This window comes from Pongo abelii, chromosome 22 (assembly GCF_028885655.2).
Source record: "Pongo abelii isolate AG06213 chromosome 22, NHGRI_mPonAbe1-v2.0_pri, whole genome shotgun sequence".
NCBI lineage: Eukaryota > Metazoa > Chordata > Mammalia > Primates > Hominidae > Pongo > Pongo abelii.
The window spans coordinates 40,187,707-40,203,542 of NC_072007.2; the positions used below are offsets into that span (position 1 = coordinate 40,187,707).

Consider the following 15,836-nt stretch of genomic DNA (forward strand, 5'->3'; position numbering starts at 1 on the left):
GATGGCGGTGACATAACACTATGCATTTTTTAAAAGTTACAAAACTTCACAAAAATGTGGTTATTATTCTATGTAAATTAAAAGCTGAATAAATTAAAAACAAATGGAAAAGCTTATTAGTAAATATTGAACAAAATGTTCAAATAAAACCTTCCTAATGAACATATGTTATTAACATTCAATGTTAAATTGGCACTATTCTTTTCTCAATATTGTTAATTTAAAAACCATATCCTTCTTTATTTAAAATATATTATCAATATACCCCAAATCTTCAACAACAGATTAGGAAATATACCAGAAATTATATTTGCTTCTTACAACAGCAAAACAATAATAAAATATTTAGAAATAATCGTATCAAGATATGTTAACAGGATCTAGATAGCAAAATATTTAACTACTCTACTGACAGACACAAACAAAGAAAGGGTAAATAAAAGGTCATATTATATTCTTTGATGGGAGAATAAATTATATTTTTAAAAATTAAGATCCCAACAAAAATATCAACATAGTATTTTTAAAAGTATTGAAGTTGCATCTAAAGTTCATTTGGAAAACCAAACAAGTTTTTAAAAGCCAGAAATATTTTGGTCAACAAGAGAATTGGCTGTGGGGGATTGGGTGCAGCAGCTTAAACCATTATTTCATAATTATGGTTCCGTAATTAATTGTGCTCTTCTCTTTTACAAAGGTGCAGACCAGTCATTGGAAATATACATAAAATACAGAAATAGGCACAAATTCATTTGAATGTTACTGTGTAATGAAACAATATTATGTATCAGCAAGAAAAAATGCACTGTCCAATTAATGGCATTTTTATTACTACGACTGGAAGCCACCTGGAAAAACAAACTTGTGTTCTTATCTTACTCATTATAACAAAATATAAACTTGAGGTTAATCAAAACGGAAATCAAATATTAAAAGTACTCCAAGCTGGGCGCTGTGGCTCACGCCTGTAATCCCAGCACTTTGGGAGGCCGAGGCGGGCGGATCACCTGAGTTCAGGAGTTCAAGACCAGCCTGGCCAACACGGTGAAACCCCGTCTCTACAAAAATACAAAAAAAAGTAAGCTGGGCATGACGGTGGGTGCCTGTAATTCCAGTTACTCTGGAGGCTGAGGCGGGAGAATCGCTTGATCCCGGGAGGCGGAAGTAGCAGTGAGCTGAGATCGTGCCATTGCACTCCAGCCTGGATGACTGATAGAGACTCCATCTCAAAAAAAAAAAAAAAAGTACTCCAAAACACTTGATAGATTTTTCTCCTAAGCTCTCAGAATAGGAATGACTTACACAGGATAGAAATCTATTCAACAGATTCACACACGTTTTTAGATGCGGTGACTTCACATAGGATGGAAACGGAAGTTTCCATGTGTAATATATAATGACTACCTAGAGATAAGCCTGGTGAAACAACCTCCTTTGAGATTATAAACTTTTCTGATTTTGCTCATTTTGGTAACAAGAATCTTGGCCAAAGTGGCTATGCAGGTTTCATCTAGTTCACATATCCGGCTATGATGGGAGTTCCTCCAGGCCAGTCAAACCTGGGTACACACATAGAATTCACAGTAACTTGTAAGCCACTTCTCTCTAGCTCAGTCTCAAAGCCTCTCACACTGAAGAATAAGACACCACTGAAACTTCTCACTGAGCTCCAGCAGCAACCAATAAAAGTGTTCCTTTGGTCTTTGGTAGAACTAAAGACATTTAGATGGACATTTTTTCTTATTCTACCACTCCTTACTCTATTCCTATGTTTATCTTGCCGCTGATACTTCTGGGGCTTTTCATTTATCATTTTCTAGTTGACTCCTAAGTTAAACAAAGAGCTTACAACAATTCCTAGTACATTATAGGCATTCATTAAATATTTGCTATGCTGCTGTTGCTACTAATGATGGTCTTGCAAAATTTTTCATTTCAGAAGGTACCTAGTGTCACTTACTCAGCAACATATGGATTGCATCTTTAGGAATTATCCTTTCTGTTGCATTAGAAGAATCCTTACCAGTTAGAAGCCCCTGTTACCCATATGTCATAATGTTATGGTTAAGAGATAAGTATAAACTACATTTAGGAGACATCTTTCCTAGTTATTAATGGTTTGAACTTGGACAAGTTGCATAAACATTTTGCCTCAGTTTTCTCATTTGTAAGCATTTGACAATAACATATATTTTGTGGAGTTTTTCTGAAGATTAATCAACATAATACAGGTAAAGTGTCCCTATACACGTCTGAGTATACAGAGACGAGGGGTGGGTCATGCTTTACTCCTCATTGTGTCTCCAGTGACAAACATAAAAACATAAAAGTCATTTATCCATCTAATGCACAACTCTTTTTGGAAGGTACAATGAGCAAAATGTTCTCTAAATTTCCTTTTAGTCCTCTATTATACATTGTATTTCAAGTTGTGGAAATAAATTATTCACATTGGATTTACGATGACACATCTTTCAATTATTAGTTATTAAGACGCGGTGGCAGGAGAATAGCAGCTCATAAATATACAAGATATGATCTATTTTTTAAATCATTATTTTGCAATCCCAAATATTTGGCACAGTCAAGAATCATCTATAAATGCTACCCATTTGGCAGAAGTTTCTTAGGGAGTAGAATAACATACAGCCACAAAACATTACTATAGAGATAATTTATCAATTACGAAGGGGTAAATACACTTTTTCCACGGAGGGACCCAGTGGTCCCCACTTTAGTGAACAAAATTAGCATTATCAATAATAAGACAACATGACATTATGGGCCTTCGTATGTGACACAATAAGAAATACTGTTATGAAAGATCCTGGCACAAATGTTAAATCTGAAATTGATGGCAAGGTATACATAAGAAAAATCCTAAACAATGGCTGGTTTGACCTTCAAGATAACAGAATCATGAGCAGCCACACAAAAGGTAAAACAATATTTTAGATTAAAAGCAACTAAAGTAGCATAACCACCAAAGGCAATGCATGAGCACTGGTTAATAGATATAAAAAAATTGGGACGGACAATTAGGAATATTTGAAATTGCCAACATTTTGACGATATAGAATTCTAAAAAAAATTAATTAACTACATTTCAAAACAAAGATATATTTCAAATATTCTAACATGTGACAATGATATTTTGCTTCTGTAGGGAATGATATATTTTGATAGGAAGTATTCATATTCATATGTATATGTATACACACACACACAAACACACATATATGTAAACAGAGAGAGACACAGAGAGAGATAAAGAGAAAAATAAAGCAAATGTGACAAACTGTTAATAGTTGGAAAGTCTTGGCGAATTGTAAATGGGTGTTCATGGTAATATTTCAACTTAATAAAATGGGAGGAAAACTTAACACATTTGGAAGAAAAATACATGGAAGTGAACTGTCTAATTCAAAACCCATACCTTAGTAATGGGTTCTCTGGACAACTTTTACAAAAAGGATTCTAGGATAATCCAGTTTGTTAACTTGATTTTCTGTCACAGAGTTTTTCTTCTCAACCGAAGGCTCAGTCCCTCACACCCCTGCTGGCATACATGCTTTTAGCCTTCATCTAATGTTGAGTTAGTATGCATAGTGTATACTCAAAAAATGCTAAGTTAATTGATTTTAAAATTAGCTCTTTAAGCACTCAAAACAATTTCAAAGGACACTCTGCTGAAAAACAATTATCTAATGTACTTTATACTTAAATATTCATTCATTTTTGTATTCTACAATGTTGATATTGTCCAAATCTCTGCCAATCACTAGGAGAACATCAAGCTAAAAATTTACTAATTAATTTATGATTTTTAAAAAGTATATTGCTTATTTGTCTCATGAGTAGCATGTCAAAAGGGGACTTGAATTAACTCAGGGTATTTCATTAATCACTAGAGAAAAATGCCTAGGACTCATTTTATTGTCAACATTTTGATGATACAGAATTCTAGAAAATTCATCATCTTATTTATGTTTCAAAACTTATATGATATATTTAAAATATTCTAACATACTACAATGGTATTTTGCTTCTGTAGGAAACAATATATTTCAATACGGAAGTATTCACATTCATATATATATATACATGTACACATACAAACACACATATATGTAAAGAGAGACACAGACAGAGAGAAGTTGACTCCTCAAACACAATGCTTTAATATTTATCCTTAAGACTAGCATTGTTTTTGACATGACCCTATGATTAATCAAATGCTTGATAGAAGTAGACCACGTTGCTTTGAGTTTCATTAGCCTCACATCGTTGTGTCCTAATAGGGAATAGTCAAGATGGTGTGTTGGCTTCTTTGTAGGGTGCATCCAATTTTAACATAACTTCCTGGTCTCCTATGTCAGATTACACCGAAGAAGTTCCAAGGAGGATCTGCCATCTTTATTCCCCATTTTAATTAGTTCTCCAAAGGCCAGGGACGTCTCACAGGCACGTCTTGAGAAGATCATCAAGGGAATTTGTGACATTGTAATAACTAAGCTTCAAAATACCACTGGAAAAAAAAATGATTCATGAAAGCCAAATATTAGCTAAGCTTTGCATATGATTTTAACTTTCTTTGCTTTTAATACAAGTAACAGAGAACTAGAGTGACTATGCTTACAGGGACAGGAAGGCCCTTGACTCACATAAAGAACTTGTTCCAAGGCATACAGCTAATTATTTTTATTAAAATTACCAAAAGAGAATGCACACAGTTGCTTCAGTTTCTTCTTCAAGAAGGTATAACTTGCTCACTTGATAAGAATTGGAGGTGAGTGGAAACTTATACTTTGTCAGCTAAAATTAATTCACACTGCAAGGGGAAAGTATTTGAATGGTATCCGGAATTGCTTTAAACAAATACACAAAGGCTGAAGTACTTATGAGGAATTTTGTGAGGGAGCAGTTGGCAATTCTATACTGATTCTCTCCTACACTATTTTTTTTTTAGCTCTCTTGAAATTTCATGTATTTAGTTTGCTTTGGCAAGATTGTGTGGCTGAAGTAATATTAGTTTTCTTCCTATGTGTCTTGCTGGGGAGGGGAAGAAGAAGAAGGGAGATGTGAGAAGAGGAAGACTTAGGATTATTATACTGCAATCCCACATAATAAAAATAGTTTAATCAAATGAATAAAGCTCTCTTTCTTTAAATATACAGGGATATAACTATTTAATAAGGCTCTTCAAATGCGTAGGCTGAGGTAATTTAAGCAAAGTAGCACTGGTTGCATAATTAATGTGACTATTCTGGCCTCAAAAACAGTATTTTTATTATAAAGCTCATTTTCATTCTCTGAATTTGGGAATTTTTTTCACTTGCCGAAGATTGTTTCACATTGAACGTGGGTTGAATGGATTCAACAGGATAGGGATAATTTTATTTGAAAGGGTATTTAGATTTTAGGCAGCCCATAGGAATACCTAGTGAGCAGTACAATGGGTATGAAGGTAACACATAGGAATCCCAGGTTATCCCCTTATTTTTTCGGGGTCTGTAACCATATGGGCCTAGCAAACAGATTGCTATGTACATTGGATAGGACAGAATTTTAAACAACAGTCATAAGCTTTGCCCTTCAGCCAAGCGAAAACGAAAATGACTTGTTCTTCCCTTACTGTGAATTTCTGTAACTCCTTTGACCTCAGTTAATAACAAAATCATTTTCCTTAAAAAGAAGAGGCAGCTATAGAAACTCTATGATGAACTTGACTTTCCCATTCTGTTCTTGTTGGGATAAAGTGGGCAAGTATGGGAAAATATTTTAGGTAGGTGCAAAAGTAATAGCGGTTTTTACCATTATTTTCAATGGCATAAACCACCATTACTTTTGCACCAACCTAATAACAGTGATCAAACTGCCTTAAACCCTCATTGGCAAAGGTAATAAGGAGGAATGAGTGTAGAGGATAGCTGGAAAGAGAATCTGCATATCTTTCCTTCCTCTTTCCCCAACAGAGGCTTAAGGTGACGGCTAGGGTTTGAACGTTTCCCCTCCAAAATACAGGTGTTGAAACTTAATGGCCAATGTGATAGTATTAGAAGGTGGGGCTTTTAAGAGGTGATTAGGGCATGTGGGCTCCTCCCTTGTGAACAGGATTAAGGCCCTTATAAAAGTGGTTTCACACAATGTTCAGCTCTCGTTCTTCCGCCCTTTGCCATGTGAGGACACAACGTTTCTCCCTTTTGGAGGAAATAGCAACAAGGTACCATCTTGGAAGCAGACAGCAGCCCTCTGGAGAAACCCAAACCTGTTAGTACCTTCATCTTTGACTTCTCAGCCTCCAGGTTTGTGAAAAATAAATTTCTTCTCTTTATCTACTGTCCAGTCTCAGGTATTTTGTATTTAAATAAAAAGAGCTTTATTTATTTGATTATATTTGTTATTTAGTCCTTAGTCTAAACAGACTAAAACAGTGATGCTCTGTGCCATTCCACTGTCATGAGGGGGTGACATACTAGTCAAGGGCATAAGATACCCTGCCAGGCAGTTTGCAAAGGACACATTAATAGCCACATAACTACTTTGCATCTTTTTAATTAGATAAGATTATTGTGTTTCTGGAAGAGACTCTAGAATTTGTCAGGGACACTTAAGAGTAATTAACCCAGTGGAGAAGTGAATAAAAAACACTTTGCTTTGAACTTGTATACAATTTTTACTTAGAGTTTATGTTAATTTGAGGTTGCCTTTGGTGGCTGGAGTAATGCACATTAGAGGAGTTGGACCTTGAAGCCAAATTTACAGAGCAAGCACAGTATTTATTTAGAATGTGTGTTTTAGCTGGGACAGACTGCAGTGAGCTATTGCTTCTATGCTGTCAGCCAGGCTAGCCCTGGGTGACGCCACTGATGGTGAGCAAACATTTTTTTTTTTTTTTTTGCACCTCATAATCAGGAATTTATGTTGAATTATCTCAGTGCTCACATAATTCTAATTTCCATCTTAGCTCTTGTGCTACCAAATAATAACCTATATGGCCATCTGTGCCATTAAAATGTCAAGGTGCTTTGTGAATCATCCCCAGAAGTTTGTTGATTGCCATTTCTTATATTTAAGCAAAAAGGAAACTGGGACATGGTGAAACTAAATGTTCCTGCTTTAAAGAACTAAAATTCATAGACTTACAGCTGAATCCATTAAATTGCATTAATGCATTATTGAAACATATGTAATTCTTCCAAAAAGAATTTTAAAAGAAGTAAATTTTTATAATTTATTTATAGATATGGAAGAATTAAAATTATTTTATAGAAATGATGCATCTGTATTACTCTACCTTATATGAACAGCAGCTCTTATAAACCTAAATGGCTATGAAGGGAACTTTATGAAGTCTAAAATATTTAAATGTTATTCAACAAAGCAATAAAATTATGAATGTGCAAGGGAAATTATTTTTATTATGAGGATTTGTATGTTGGTAATGAATCTTATGGTTAGCAAATTCTCATTAGGATTTCTTTAAGTTAAACTGTCCTTTTTTTTTGCAGTTTAATTTCTTAAAGACTGAATGATTTACATTACGTTTAAGGGAAAGGTTTGTGAGATGGCTGGTTATCACTGAACCATAGCCTCAGAGTGCTTTCATCTGCTTTGTACACTTCTTTAAATTTTGGAGGTGGAGGCCCCTAATACTATCATTACTGAGACTTTAGTAGAAAGCTACCTAATCAGTGCCAAAAGTTAAAAGCAAACATTAGTGAACACATATCCATTAAAATATGTTTTATCTGGCTGTCATATTTTCTTAGTTGCATTTCAGTAATAAGCTTCTTTACATAATAAAATGGCAGTTGCAGCCTACAGAGTACTTGTGAACCTTGACTGCAATGTAAATCATTCTTGCAAAATGCCTTGAAGAACGATTTGTTTCCTTTAGATTCTGAATGGGAATAGTATTACATATCTGGTCCCTGTAAATATATCTCACACTTGAGGTTTATGATTCTTCCAAATAGAACTTCAACAATGATTCTTCCAATGGAACTTGAGGTTTATGATTCTTCCAAATAGAATTTACATATCTGGTCCCTGTAAACATATCTCACACTTGAGGCTTATGATTCTTCCAAATAGTAATCATGAAGAAATTATCAATGTTGTGGGATCATTTTACACAGTTTTAAAGCAATATTTCTTAATCTTTTTTTTTTACAGTTTTAAAGCAAGATTTCTCATTATTGCCATTTTAAGCCAAGTGACTCATTGTTGTACGGGGCTATCCTGTGCACTGTAGGATATGTAGGAGCATCTCTGGCATCTATTTGCCTATTTTGACAACCAAAAATATCTCCATACATTGCCAAATGTTCACTTGACCCCATATTAACCCTGGTTGAGAAACAATACTTGAGAGGAATTATATCACAGAGAGAATTGAAAGGTAAGATATACACAAGAAAAGTATTATTCACCAGACCCTTTCCCTTTATCCGAAAATGCCCACCATTTGATCACTTAGTACTTTTAATAACCAGGTGCTTTTGCTACTTCGAGTTTGACTCATTCAACCTTAAATGTAATCCAATTCAGGGCAGAAAGTATATAATCATAACAAGGTTCCCAAATGCTCCCTTTTTAAATCAATTCAATCACCAGAAATTTCCTCTCTGTTCACCAAATTAATAGCTACTCAAGGAGCTCCTGGTTCAGAAACAAGAAAGCAGAGATTCACTCTTTCTCCTCCTTTCCTTTAAATGTGACTAACAACCTGGAAATTGTTCAACAGATAATTATAAAAGGACTCTGAGATCTGGAAATAAGAAGACAAACTGACAGCAAACCTCCGTACTTTAGGACTGATACTGCAGTAAGTTCCCTGGGTTTTATTTCAATCTCCTATACACCTCCAGACCAGGCACTGAAGAGGCCCGCAACCAGGAACCACCAACGGGCATAGACAAAAGAATTCAAGAAAAGCCATTTTTTCTGTCCAAAAAATTGGAGATGGGAAATCCATCAGACCCCTAGTAGGGAGCCCTAACTCCTACTCTGAGAATAAAGGGTGATTCTATCTGTTGGCAGCAGCAGCAGCAGCAGCAGCAAAGCCCTGGACTATCCCAGCCTCTGCCCTACAATTAGGACACTGGTGGGCACTTTAATCTGCCCACGGTATTGGCAGTAGTTATGTGACTTTCTGGTCTCACTTGTGGATTAAGAAGATCCAAGCCCAGCAACTACTGCTTCCCACACAAGATTGCCCAGAAAGAACAGACAGCCCCAGAAAGCACATACTGTCCCCCTCAGCACCATCAAGGATTGAGTGGGAAGAAAGACAATGCAAAAAGAATGAAGCAAACCAGAATGGCACTGCAAGGGCTCAGAAAACTGAACTCTCATGGGAAGTAAATCTCACAGAACTAGGCACAAACCTACCCTCTAAACCTAAACAAGGCTGAATGCTTTCTAAAATAGAAAATTTACAAAAAATAGAGTCTTCTAGCATAATAAGTGTTCAGGATTTGTCATATCAAGAACTAGGAAAATCACAATTTGAATAAAAAGACAATCAGTTGACGCTAATACTAAAATAAACCAGATGTCGGAATTGTCTGAAAAGGAATGTAAAGCAATCATTATAAAAATGCTTCAATAAGAAATTACAAATCTACAAATGTAATTTATTCAACAAGAAATTACATTTACAAATGTTTTAATAATTAATTATGAATTACTATAATAAATTTATAAATTTTTGTAATAAATTACAAAATACAGACAAATGAAAAATAGAATATTTCAGGAAATAAATAAATAAAAGTTATAAAAAGAACCAAATGCAGGTTACAGAACTGAGAAATATCATACCATAAATCAAAACTTGCCAGATTAACTCAATAGTATAGGATATGATAGAAGACTGATAGAACTTGGAGAAAGCACAATCTAATTTATTAAATCTGAGAAACAGAGATAAAATATATGGTAAAAATAAATAGAATATCTGTTGGCAATGACAAAATATCTAATATTTTGTATCACTGAAATTTCAGGGAAAGAGAAAAAGTGTGGAAATAAAGAGGTATTTGGAGAAATAAAGGCTAAAACCTTCTTCAAATTGGTAAGAGACATTAACCCACTGAATCAAGAAGCTGAGTGAACCCCAAAGAGTATAATTCAAGAAAATCCACCCCAAGACAAATCATAACTAAACTTCTGAAAACTAAAGGCAAAAAATTTTTTAGAAACAGCCAAAGGAATGAAGTATATCTTATGAAGGAATACCACGATCAGTAACAACAGATTTCTCATCTAAAACCAGATAAGAAATTACTTCTGGATGCCAGAGAAGAAAATGGAGTATTTACAAGCACTGAAAGGAAATAACTGTCAACACTAAATTCTATATCAAGAGCAAATATCATTCAGGAGTGAAAAGGAAATATATATAGTCTCAGGCAAAAGAAAACTAAGAATTTCTTGGTAGCTGACTGATATGGTTTAGCTGTGTCCCCACCCAAATCTCATCTTGAATTGTAATCCCCATAATCCCCAAGTGTTACGGGAGGGACCCAGTGGAAGGTAATGGAATGATGGGGGCGGTTTCCCCCATGCTTTTCTCGTGATAATGAGTGAGTTCTCATGGGATCTGATTGTTTTATAAGCGTCTGGCATTTCCCCTGCTGGCACTCACTCTGTCCCACCACCTTGTGAAGAGGTGCCTTCCGCCATGATTGTAAGCTTTCTGAAGCCTCCCCAGCCATGCAGAACTGTGAGTCAATTAAACCTCTTTCCTTTATCACTTATCCAGTCTTGGGTATTTCCTTATAACAATGTGAGAGTGAACTAATACACAGACCTACTGATAGTGGCAGAAGACAGACAAATTCCTAGGCAGATAGGGATCGGTCCCCAGTAAAATCTGACCTTCAAGAAGAGATAGCCTGAAGCCTGAAAACTGAGCTGCCGTTTCTGGGTAGAGTCTAGGATTGGAGTGACAACTTCCTTGAGAACTTTTAGCCAATTGAATCGTGCTTTATCCAGGCCCTGCCCATGGACCAATCAGCATGCGCTCCTCCATTCTGAGCCCATAAAAATCTCTGGACTCAGCCACACAGACTGAAAGCTACCTGCTTTCGGGCTCCCTCTCACAGTGGAGAGCTACCCACTTTGGGTCCCTTCTTGTGCCCAGAGCTTTTCCGTCACTCAATAAAATTCTTCTCTGCCTGGCTCACACTCTGGTGTCCATGTATTTCATTCTTCTTGGTCATGGGACAAGAACCTGGAACCTGCCACATGGCCGGTGCAAAAAGAACTATAATATAACTCCCCATTCACTAAGCTGTGGGCAGCGGGACCAAATGAGCTGTGACATGCTCCTGTTTGCCAAGCTGCGGGTGGTGGGAACAAGCAAGCTATGACATGCCTCTGTTCACCAAGCTGCAGGTGGCAGGAACAAGCAAGAATTGTAGCATTTCTTGGGGGCTTGGACCTCGGGAATCCCTAGGTGAGAGCCATAACACCCCTTGGGGCTACGTGGTTGCTGGCATTTCCAAGTTTTCAGGCATCACCACAATCCTCTCATCCAGACGCCAGTGCCCAACACAGAGGTTGCTTGCGGCATGCCCACTCCAGCCATGGGTTGAGCACAGATCCTATGGTGAGCGCAGGATCTGGGCTGGGACACCAGTTGAGCGCAGTCTGCTGGGCCGAGTGGGCAGAGTGAGCCAGGTGGGCCCAAAATATGCCCCAGGCAGAGGTCATCGTGGCCCCAGAGATTTCCAGTTGAGGAAGCAGCACCAAAGGAATTCTGTAACACTGTAACTCTCGCTCCTGATTGCAAGCTACAGGAGTGAAAAAAGCTGCTTGCGTGCCATTCCCTCTCACAAGCCAAACTACACAAAAGCTGCAACATTTCCTTTAAAGAATGGCTGATGGAAGGTCTCCAAATACAATGCAAGTGATAACAGAAGACTGAATGGAAATTTCAGAAAAGGGAGAAAAACAATGCTATAGGTAAAAATAAAAGTAAATAGAATATCCTCCTCATGAATTTCTTTAGTCATATTTCATGGTTAAAATAAAATTTATAGACAAAAACTTTATGTGGTCCCCAATGTATGTAGAAGAAATAATTAAGAAAGCTGCATTTAAACAGTCGATGGGATAAAGAGATTTAAATGCAAGTAAGGTTTTTACATTTCACTCAAAGTGGTAAAATGTTGAAACAAATAGGCCATGATAATGATACATGTATATGGTTATACATAGAAAAACACTGAGAAAGCTACATAGAGCAATATACTAAAAAACATAAATAAATCAAAGTGAAACACTAAAATATTGTTCAAGGAACCCACAGGAAGGAAAGAAAAGAAACAAAAGGGTGAGAAATGGAAGGAACAAACAAAAAACAAATAACATAGCAAACATAAGCCCTAATATAACAAATAATTAATTACCTTAAATGTAAATGGTATAAGTATACCAATTAAAACAGCAGAGATTGATAAGGTGGATAAAAACAACTGTATGTTGTCTACAAGAAACTTAATTTAAAAATAACAAACATAAGCAGGTTGAAAGTAAAATGATAAAAATAGATGTATCATACAAACACTAATAGAGAAGTCAGGAGTTACTATATAATACCAGATAAAGTAGGCCTCATAGTGAAGAAAAGTACTGTGGACAAAATGTTGCACTATAGTGATTTAAAAAAAATTTATCCATCAAGAAAATATAGCAATTGCAAATGTGTATTTACCAAGCCAGAGAGTTTCAAAATAAAGATAAATCTATAATTGTAATTGGAGACTTTAATACCCGACTCTTAGCAATTTTAAAACCACTAGAAAGAAAGTCAGCAAGGATATTGAAGAACTGGGGACCAACATTAACCAACAAGTTGCGACTGACATTTATGGAACACTTCACACAGCAGCAAAAATATACACAATATTTTCAACTGCTTATATAACATTTACTAAGATAGAGCATATTTTTAGTCTTAAGCAATAAAAAAGACTTGAAACGATACACAGTATGTTCTTTGAACATAGTGGAATCATGGTAGATTTCAACACCTAAAAGACAATTTAAAAATCTTCAAATACTTGAAAGCTAAATAACATACTTTTAAATAATCTGCAAGCCAATGAGGAAATCTCAAAAAAATGTTAAAAAATGCATAAAAAAGAATGAAAATCATATACTATATCAATATTTATGTAATACAGCTAAAACAGTACTGAAACAGAAATCTATGTTACTAAATGCTTACATTAAAAAAGAGGAAAAGTCTCACATCAATAAGTAACTAGAAAACAAGAGGAGCAAAATAAATCCAAAAGAAGCAGAAGGAAGAAAAGAATAAAGAGCAGAAATTGATAAAGTTGAAAGGATAAAAACAATTAAAAAATAATAAAAAAATTAAAAAAATTAAAAAAAATAAATTAAAAAAAGATGGTACTTTGAATAAATGAAGAAAATTGATAAACTTTTACTGTTATTGATAAAACTAGCAGCAGATAAGACATATGTTGCCAGTATTGGAAATAAAATGGAATATCTCTACATATCCTGCAGCCCTCAGAGCTGCATAAGGCTGATAAGGGAATACTAGGAACAACTTTTCATTCATCAACTCAGTAACTTATATAAAATAAAAGAATATTTTAAAAACACAAATTACCAAACTCAACCAAGATGAAGATAACCAGAATAGTCCCATACTGATTAAATAATTTGAATTTGTAATTTACAAGATCCTGGAAAAGAAATTCCAGGTGATTGCACTAGAGAATTTTACCAAAGAAGAATGGATACCAAATTTACTCAATTTCTTACAGAAAATGGAAGAAGAGGGGATACTCTCTAACTCATTCTAGGAAGACAGTGTCACCCCTATACCAAAACTAGACAAACATTACATGCAAAAGACAGAAATGCATACAGGAACTTAGATGCAAAAATCATCAACAACATTTTAGTAAATTGAACCTGACAATATATAAGATCAATGATATACTATGACTAACCAGAATTTATTCCAGTTATTCAAGTCTAGCCCATTACTTGAAAATCAATCAATATAATCCACCGTATCAACAGGCTAAATTAGAAAATCCATATGATCATATCAATTAACACCCGAGAAGCATTTGACAAATGCAACACTGATTTATGCTAAAAACTCTCAGAGCAGCAGGAATAGGAGGGAACTTTCTCAGCCTCATAAGGAATGTCTACAAGTTGTCAATTCTTAAAATCATATATAGGTATAACACAGTTCCTACCAAAATTTCAGCAAGGATTTTTGTGTCAAGATTATTATAAAATGTGTACAGAAAGGGAAATGACCTAAAATAGCCAAAATATTCTTTTTTGTAAAAAAAAGAATAAAGTAGAAGAAATCACACTTCCTAATAGTACGGCTTACTATACAGCTACAGTAACAAAAACAATGTGATACCAGTGGAGGGACAGACTCATAGATCAATGAAACAGAATAGAGAACCCAGAAATAGAGCCACAAAAATATGTCCAATTAATTTTTGACAAAGGAGCAGAAGAAATTCAATGAAACAGTAATAGCCTTTTTAGTAAATGGTGTAAAAGCACTGGACATCTATAGGCAAAATCATGAACCTCAACCTATGCTTCATATGTCATAAAAAACTAACTCAAAATGTCTCATGGGTTTAAAGATAACACATAAAACTATAAAACTTCTAGGAACAGAAATAGGACAAAATCTTTGCAACCTAGAATTGGCAATGAATTCTTAAACTTGGCACAAAAAGTAAGATTCATAAAAATAAAAAAATCAACTGGACTTCAACAAAATTAAAATCTTTTGTTCTCAGAAAGACTCTTTAAGGAGAATGGAAAACACATTACAGATTGGGATAAAACATTTGCAAATCATGTATCTGACAAAGGACTTGTATCTAGAATATATAGTTAGCTCTCGAAACTCAACATTCAACAATTAGAACATAGGCAAAAGACTTGAAAATACATTTCACTGAAAAGAATGTACAGATGACAAGCATATGAAAAAATATTCAATAACATTAGTCATTAAGAAGGTGCAAATGAAAAGCAATGTGATATCACCACACATCTATCAAAATGTCTAAAGTTAACAACAAAAAAGTGACACACCAAATTTTGGTAATCATGCAGAGAAAGTGTGTCTCTTATACATTGGTAGTAGAATGTAAGATGCACAGCCACTCTGGAAAATAGTTTGGCAGTTGCTTTTAAAACAAAAATGAACTTACATGATCCAGAAGTTGTACTCCTGGGCATATATCCAAGTGAAATGACAACTTATCTTCATAAAGAAACTTGTATAATAGTGTTCACAGCAGTTTTACTCATGGTAGCCACACACTAAAGACTATTCAAACATCTGTCAATGGGTGAATGGTTACATAAGTTACGGGATATTGCATCATGTAATATTATTCAGCCACGTAGAAGGAGAAAACTATTGACATACACAACTTGGCTAAGCCTTGAGGAAATTTGTAGAGTTAAAAGAAGCCAATCTCAGAAGGATACAGACTACATAATTCCATTTATGCAACATTTGTGAAGTAAGATAATTATAGTGATGGAGAGATTAGTGTTTGTTGGGAGTTGGAGATGGGAGGTGAGAAAGTGAATGAATCTATAGAGAGGTGACATAAGAGAATTTGGTGTTTCAGATACAGATAAATATCTTGATTGGGGCATTGGTTACACGAAGCTAAACATCAGAAAATTGCATAGAGCTTGGCACACACATACATACATGTACAACTGAGTGTATATATAAACTTGTGAAATATGAATTCACTCTATGGCGTGTACCAATGTCTATTTCC

At 35.1% G+C, this 15,836-nt stretch overlaps 1 long non-coding RNA gene across 2 annotated transcripts in view; it reads right to left on the bottom strand.

Moving 5' to 3' along the window:
- The window catches only part of LOC129052448 (uncharacterized), a 37,828-nt gene extending 22,500 nt beyond the window's left edge, over positions 1-15,328 (bottom strand). For both annotated transcript variants that reach the window (XR_008517500.2, XR_008517501.2), the window contains exon 1: positions 15,249-15,328. This is a non-coding gene — a long non-coding RNA (uncharacterized LOC129052448). The remainder of the gene's footprint in view (positions 1-15,248) is intronic.
- Positions 15,329-15,836: the final 508 nt, after the last annotated feature.